The following is a 6,009-nucleotide window of genomic DNA, read 5'->3' on the forward strand; positions in this document are numbered from 1 at the left end:
GTTGAGTTTTAAGACAACTTTTTCACTCTCCTCTTTCACTTTCATCAAGAGGCTCTCAGTTCCTCTTCGCTTTCTGCCATAAGGGTGGCATCATCAGCATATCTGAGGTTATTGATATTTCTCCCAGCAATCTTGATTCCAGCTTGTGTTTCACCCAGCCTGGCATTTCGCATGATGTACAAGTTAAATAAGCAGGGTGACAGTATACAGCCTTGACATACTCCTTTCCCGATTTGGAGCCAGTCCATTGTTCCATGTCCAGTTCTAACTGTCGCTTTTTGACCTGCATACAGATTTCTCAGGAGGCAGGTAAGGTGGTTTGGTATTCCCATCTCTTTAAGAATTTTCCAGAGTTTGTTGTGATCCACACAGTCAAAGGCTTTAGCATAGTCAATGAAGCAGAAGTAGATGTTTTTCTGGAACTCTTGCTTTTTCTATGATCCAACAGTTGTCAATTTGATCTCTGGTTCCTCCACCTTTTCTAACTCCAGTTTGAACACCTGGAATTTCTCAGTTCATGTACTACTGAAGCCTGGCTTGGAGAATTGGGAGCATTACTTTGCTAGCGTGTGAGATGAGTGCAATTGTGTAGTAGTTTGAACATTCTTAGGCATCGCCTTTCTTTGGGATTGGAATGAAAACTGACCTTTTCCAGTCCTGAGTTTTCCAAATTTGCTGGCATATTGAGTGCAGCACTTTCACAGCATCATCTTTTAGGATTTGAAATAGCTCAGCTGGAATTCCATCACCTCTACTAGATTTGTTCGTAGTGATGCTTCGTAAGGCCCACTTGACCTCACACTCCAGGATGTCTGGCTCTAGGTGAGTGATCACACCAACATGGTTATCTGGATCGTGAAGATCTTTTTTGTATAGTTTTTCTGTGTATTCTTGCCACCTCTTAATATCTTCTACTTCTGTTAGGTCCATATTGTTTCTGTCCTTTATTGTGACTATCTTTGCATGAAATGTTCCCTTGGTATCTCTTATTTTCTTGAAGAGATCTCTAGTCTTCCCCATTCTGTTGCTTTCCTGTATTTCTTTGCACTGATCACTGAGGAGGGCTTTATCTCTCCTTGCTATTCTTTGGAGCTCTGCATTCAAATGGGTATATCTTTCCTTTTCTCCTTTGCCTTCCGCTTCTCTTCTTTTCACAGCTATTTTTAAGGCCTCCTCAGACAACCATTTTGCCTTTTTTTTTTTTTTTTTTTTTCTTGGGGTTGGTTTTGGTCACCACTTCCTATACAGTGTTATGAACCTCTGTCCATAGTTCTTCAGGCACTCTGTCATATCAAATCCCTTGAATCCATTTGTCTTTTCCACTGTATAATCATAAGGGATAAGTCATATCTGAATGGCCTATTGGTTTTCCCTACTTTTTTCAATTTAAGTCCAAATTTTGCAATAAGGAAAAATTTTCTCTTGTAACAGACTTAATAAAGTCTGTTTTGTCCGATATGATTATTGCTACCACAGCTTGCTTTTGGTTTCCATTTGCATGGGGTACCTTTTTCATCCCCTCACTTCTGGTCTGTAGGTACCCTAGGTCTGAAGTGGGCCTCTTGTGGACAGCATGTATACTCTCCTTTTGCTCTTTTGTTAATTGTTTTGGATTTGTTTTTGTAGATCTTTTTTCATCCCATTTTGTTCTCTCATGATTTGATGACTATAGTGTTGTGTTTGGATTCCTTTTTCTTTTCTGTGTTTATCTATTGTCAATTTTTGGTTTGCAGTTACCTTCAAGTTTTGATATAGCAGCCTGTATATAAACAAGGTTGTTGTAAGTTGCTGGTTTTTTCATTTTGAATGCATTTCTGGTATCCTGCATTTGTGTTCTCTTCTCACAGCTGATGTCATATTTGTGTGGGGGTCACTTCCTGCCTTTACTGGAGTTTACTTTATCAGGGAGCCTTCCCATTTGTAATTTGTTTCTTTTCCACCTTGAGAGGTTCCTTTATCATTAGCTGCAAAGCTGGTCTGGTGGTGCTGAATTCTCTTAGCTTTTGTCTGTCAGTAAACCTGTTGATTTTTCCATCAAATCTGAATGAGAACCTTGCTGGGTAGAGTATTCTTCGTTGTCGATTTTTTCATCAGTTTAAATGTAGTGTGATGCTTCCCCGGTGGCTCAGTGGTAAAGAATCCTGTCAGTTCAGGTGGTGTGGGTTCAATCCCTGAACCCCTGGCAGGAAGATCCCCTGGAGAGGGAAATGGCAGCCCACTCCAGTGTTCTCCCGTGGACAAAGGAGCCTGCTGGGCTACAGTCCACAGGGTCACAAAGAGACGGCTGTGTTCTCAGGATGTGTCTAAGCAACCCGCCTGCTGATGGGCGGGGCTGGGTCCCCACCCTGTTGGCCTAAGACATCAGGAGCCCACAGCTTGCTGGGTGGGGTCAGGTCCTGGTGAGGAAATGACGCCCTCCAGGAAGGCTCACGTCAGTGATTACTCCCCAGAACGACCGCCTTCAATGTCTTTGTCCCCGCCGTCTGCCACAGCTGCCCCCCACCTCCACAGGAGACCCTCTAGTACCAGCAGGTAGGTAGGTCTGGCCTAGGCTCTTATGAGGTCACTGGTTTGTTTTTTTAACTGGGCCCTCGTGTGCATAAGACCTTCCGTGCAGCCTCCCCAAGTGGGGTTTCTGTTTCTCCCAGTCCTGTGGAATTCCTGCAGTCCAACCCTGCTGGCCTTCAAAGCCAGGTTCTCTTGAGGTGCCCCCTCCCATTCCAGACCGGGGAGCCTGACGGGGGCTCAGAACTTTCATTCCCGCGGGACAACTTCTGTAATAATTTCCAGTTTGTGCGCTGCCCTCCTCGCGGGTATGGGATTTGATTTTATCGAGATTGCACCCCTCCTGCCGTCATATCGTGGCTGCTTTGTCTTTGGACGCAGCGTATCTTCTTCGGTAGGCTCCAGCCTTTTGTTGTTGATGCCTGCTCAGCAGTTAACTGTAATTTTGGTGTTTTCGTAAGCAGGGGTGAGCACACATCTTTCTGCTCTGCCGTTTTGTCTTCGCTACTGTTTTACGCACTTGCTTTCTTCCATGTTTTATTGGCTTTTTTCTTCCTTTGAGTGGAGCTCAGTTTCACTTGCTCATAGGTTGCAGATGCAGAAGGCTCTCACCCAGGACTTTAGACTGCAGTTCCTGCTGCAGATTGGCTCTCTTATCTCTTTCTTTAAGTTTTGTTTTTTTTCCCCACATATAGCATTTCTGTGTGTGTTGGCTGTATACATTTGTTCGTACAAGCCTGCAGTTTCTCCCGCTGGAGCACGATCCACGGAGACGGTAGCTGTGTCTGCCGTCCCCTTTCTCTGGGCCTGGCACATTGCCTGCTGGGTTGACGGTGTGCAGAGTGTGTGTCTGGAGAAGCTGAATTGAGGTGAGCAAAGCACAGCTCAGGGAGGTGACGGGCCTGTGCTGGGCCACACTGCTGTAGACGGGCAAGCTCTATTCTCAGTCCAGGCCTTCTGGCCAGGGCCTGAGCCCCAGCCCCTCCACGTGGCCTTGCGATCACGTCCAACCCCAGGTAAGGACGGGGGGCAGTGGGGATTCACCTTTTCTCTCTCTCGTTCCTCTGCAGACGCTGTGCGTTTCTCCCCGCCCCACGGCCACAGCCCTCGCTCTTGCACGTGGCCCTGATCTTGTCCAGGGGATGAGCCGCCAGAAGCCGGCCCACCAGCCCTAGGAGCAGTGGCCTCGGGGGCTGCTCCGAGCTTCAGGGAAGAAGAGCCGTCTCCGTGTCCTGTGGGTCTGGCTGAGGCCTTGCCTGCTTTGCAGTGGTTTGCAGGGGGAGAGGACCTTCCAGGGGGCGTGGACGGATACCAGGAGTCTCTCGGCCTGGAGGAGAAAGACACGTCTGCCAAGCCTTGAGGGCATCCTGGACTGGGGCAGGGGGCTGGGTGGGCTGGGGAGGGTGGGCAGCACAGTCTTGGCCTCCAGGCTTCCCTGGCGGTGTTGTAAAGTCTCCCCACACAGGACGCCCCTGGGAATGGGTGCATCGGGGCTGAGACTGGATTGTGCTGTGGAGAAAGTCTTAAGGGAGAGAACCGTTCAGTGACAGCCACCAGGCTTTCTCAGCAAATGACCTCCAGGCCACCAGTGTTAAATAGGCTCCTGAGAGTCGGGCCTCACCCCCAGCGACCTCACCATCTCCCCGTCAGACCAGCCATGCCCTGGGTGCAGACACAGGTGTGCAGAGGCCCTGGGTGGCACGTGCCTGTGGGGCTTCCCATCACCTCCCCTCAGAGCCCAGCCCAAGAGGCAGCGGTGACCCCATTTCCTGCCAGGAGCACCCTGACCCCAGAGCGGGACCCTACCTGCCCAGACCAGGAGCAGGTGTGAGCTGGGGACCACTGGGGGACGCCAGGGTGCCCCCGACAGACCCCGCCAAGGGCTGGACTCAGCTTGGAGGATGACACAGCCCCGTGACGCTGGCCTCTCAACCTTCCAGCTGGTGATGGGGTCTGGCTCATGTGTCCCCTAAGCTCAGAACGTGACCATGGTCATGAGAGAACTGCCACGCATTTGTTCATTTTCCCACCTCCCAAGTATTGGGCTCCTCACAGGTCCAGCTGCAGCCTCAGGTTTCTGGAAAGGTCGGCTCCTACCAGCGGCCCCCGTCACCTAGTGTTAGAGGGTGTGGGCTTGTTTCCTGGCTGCCCGGGGGCACCGTGGGGGCCAGACGGGTGGTTTCCCAGGCCGCCTGCCATGTGCACTGTGTGGCTTGGCGCTCCCAAGTAGGCTGTAGTACTCGTGGGGCCGGTTGCTTTCCCGTTGGCCTTGCCCCCTTACAGGGCCTGTGGGTGTCTCCTGGGGCCCCGAAGGCATCTTTAGGGCACAATTCGCCCACAGATGTGCACCAGCCATAGGCCATCAGCTTCCCCTGGAGGAAAGGCAGAAGGCACGTCTCCAGGTTCCTGGGACCCCACGGGCCCCACCTTTGTCAGAGGCCACCCCCTGCTCTCAGTGCTCCCTCTTAGCCACCCAGAAGCCAGGGGCCTGGTCCCAGGAGATCCCCCGGCCCAGCGTCCCCACCGCCTGGAGGGGCCCCAGCCTGTTGGATTGCTGCGCTAAGCACAGGTCTGACAGCACAAAGGACCTCACAGTGGTGCTTTCTCCACAAGTTGTGTTGTTTTTACCCATTTCTAACTTAATAAAAGAGTTGAGAAATCGTGCCTTCCTGGGGTGCCGAGGCCAGTCTTGGGGGACGCGAGGCGTGAGCAGGCTGATTTCCGCTGCAGCAGTCAGGGCTCATGGCCTGCCGTGCTGGGGGAGACCCACAGGCACCCAGAGGACAGGGCCTCCTGCCCTCAGGTCGTTTCAGCACCACAGGCCTTACGCCGATTCTCCTGGGGCGCGCTGAGTCTCCTTCCCTGAAAAGCCCCTGCACGAGTGTCAGCTTAAAGATGTAATTCCCCTGATTGCCGCGTTTGTGTGCTGTGAGCCCCCCGTTAACGCTAATTTATGTGAAAGTAACACAAGCAGCGTTAAGGGAGGCGTCGCTACGCGAGTGTCCAGCATCGGTTACAACACTAATGCCCGTTTGCCTACGCTCCTTTCACACGTGCTCGTAGCCATCAGGCTCTGTAAACTCCAGAAGGTGGGACAGACAGGGCTGTGCCAACCACCGAGTAAAGAGGAGGCCCTGCCCAATGTCCCCCCGCAGGCTCTGGACGCCAGACACACCCCTGATCAAGGGGACAGTGGCCAGCACACCTGGGGGCAAGATGAGGCTGGCGTCTGTTCCAACAGTGGCCCTCACACCTAAAGTACTGCACTCACACAGTCTACACAAGGACGCTCCCACAGGAAAACACCCCTTCGGGACCACAGTAGGCAACTTTTCCTTCTAAATTTATAGAGACGAAAGTAAAATGAAAAAGCAGAGGACCTACTCCCCATTAAAAGAACGAGAAATCCTGTGAGAGTACAAATAATGAAGCGGACCTCACCAGTCTACTAGACCCCAAGTTCAAAGAGCAGCTAGTAGAAGTGCTGAAGTCATTAAGAAAGAT

The 6,009-nt window shown here is 51.5% G+C and overlaps 1 protein-coding gene across 6 annotated transcripts in view; it reads left to right on the plus strand.

The window, feature by feature from the left end:
* KLHL25 (kelch like family member 25) overlaps window positions 1-5,170 on the plus strand; it is a 51,556-nt gene extending 46,386 nt beyond the window's left edge. For all 6 annotated transcript variants that reach the window (XM_006065722.4, XM_006065721.4, XM_025271579.3 and 3 more), the window contains one exon: window positions 3,576-5,170. The gene's annotated coding sequence lies outside the window, so the exon portion shown is untranslated. The remainder of the gene's footprint in view (window positions 1-3,575) is intronic.
* Window positions 5,171-6,009: the final 839 nt, after the last annotated feature.

This window comes from Bubalus bubalis, chromosome 20 (genome assembly GCF_019923935.1).
Source record: "Bubalus bubalis isolate 160015118507 breed Murrah chromosome 20, NDDB_SH_1, whole genome shotgun sequence".
NCBI classification, from domain to species: domain Eukaryota; kingdom Metazoa; phylum Chordata; class Mammalia; order Artiodactyla; family Bovidae; genus Bubalus; species Bubalus bubalis.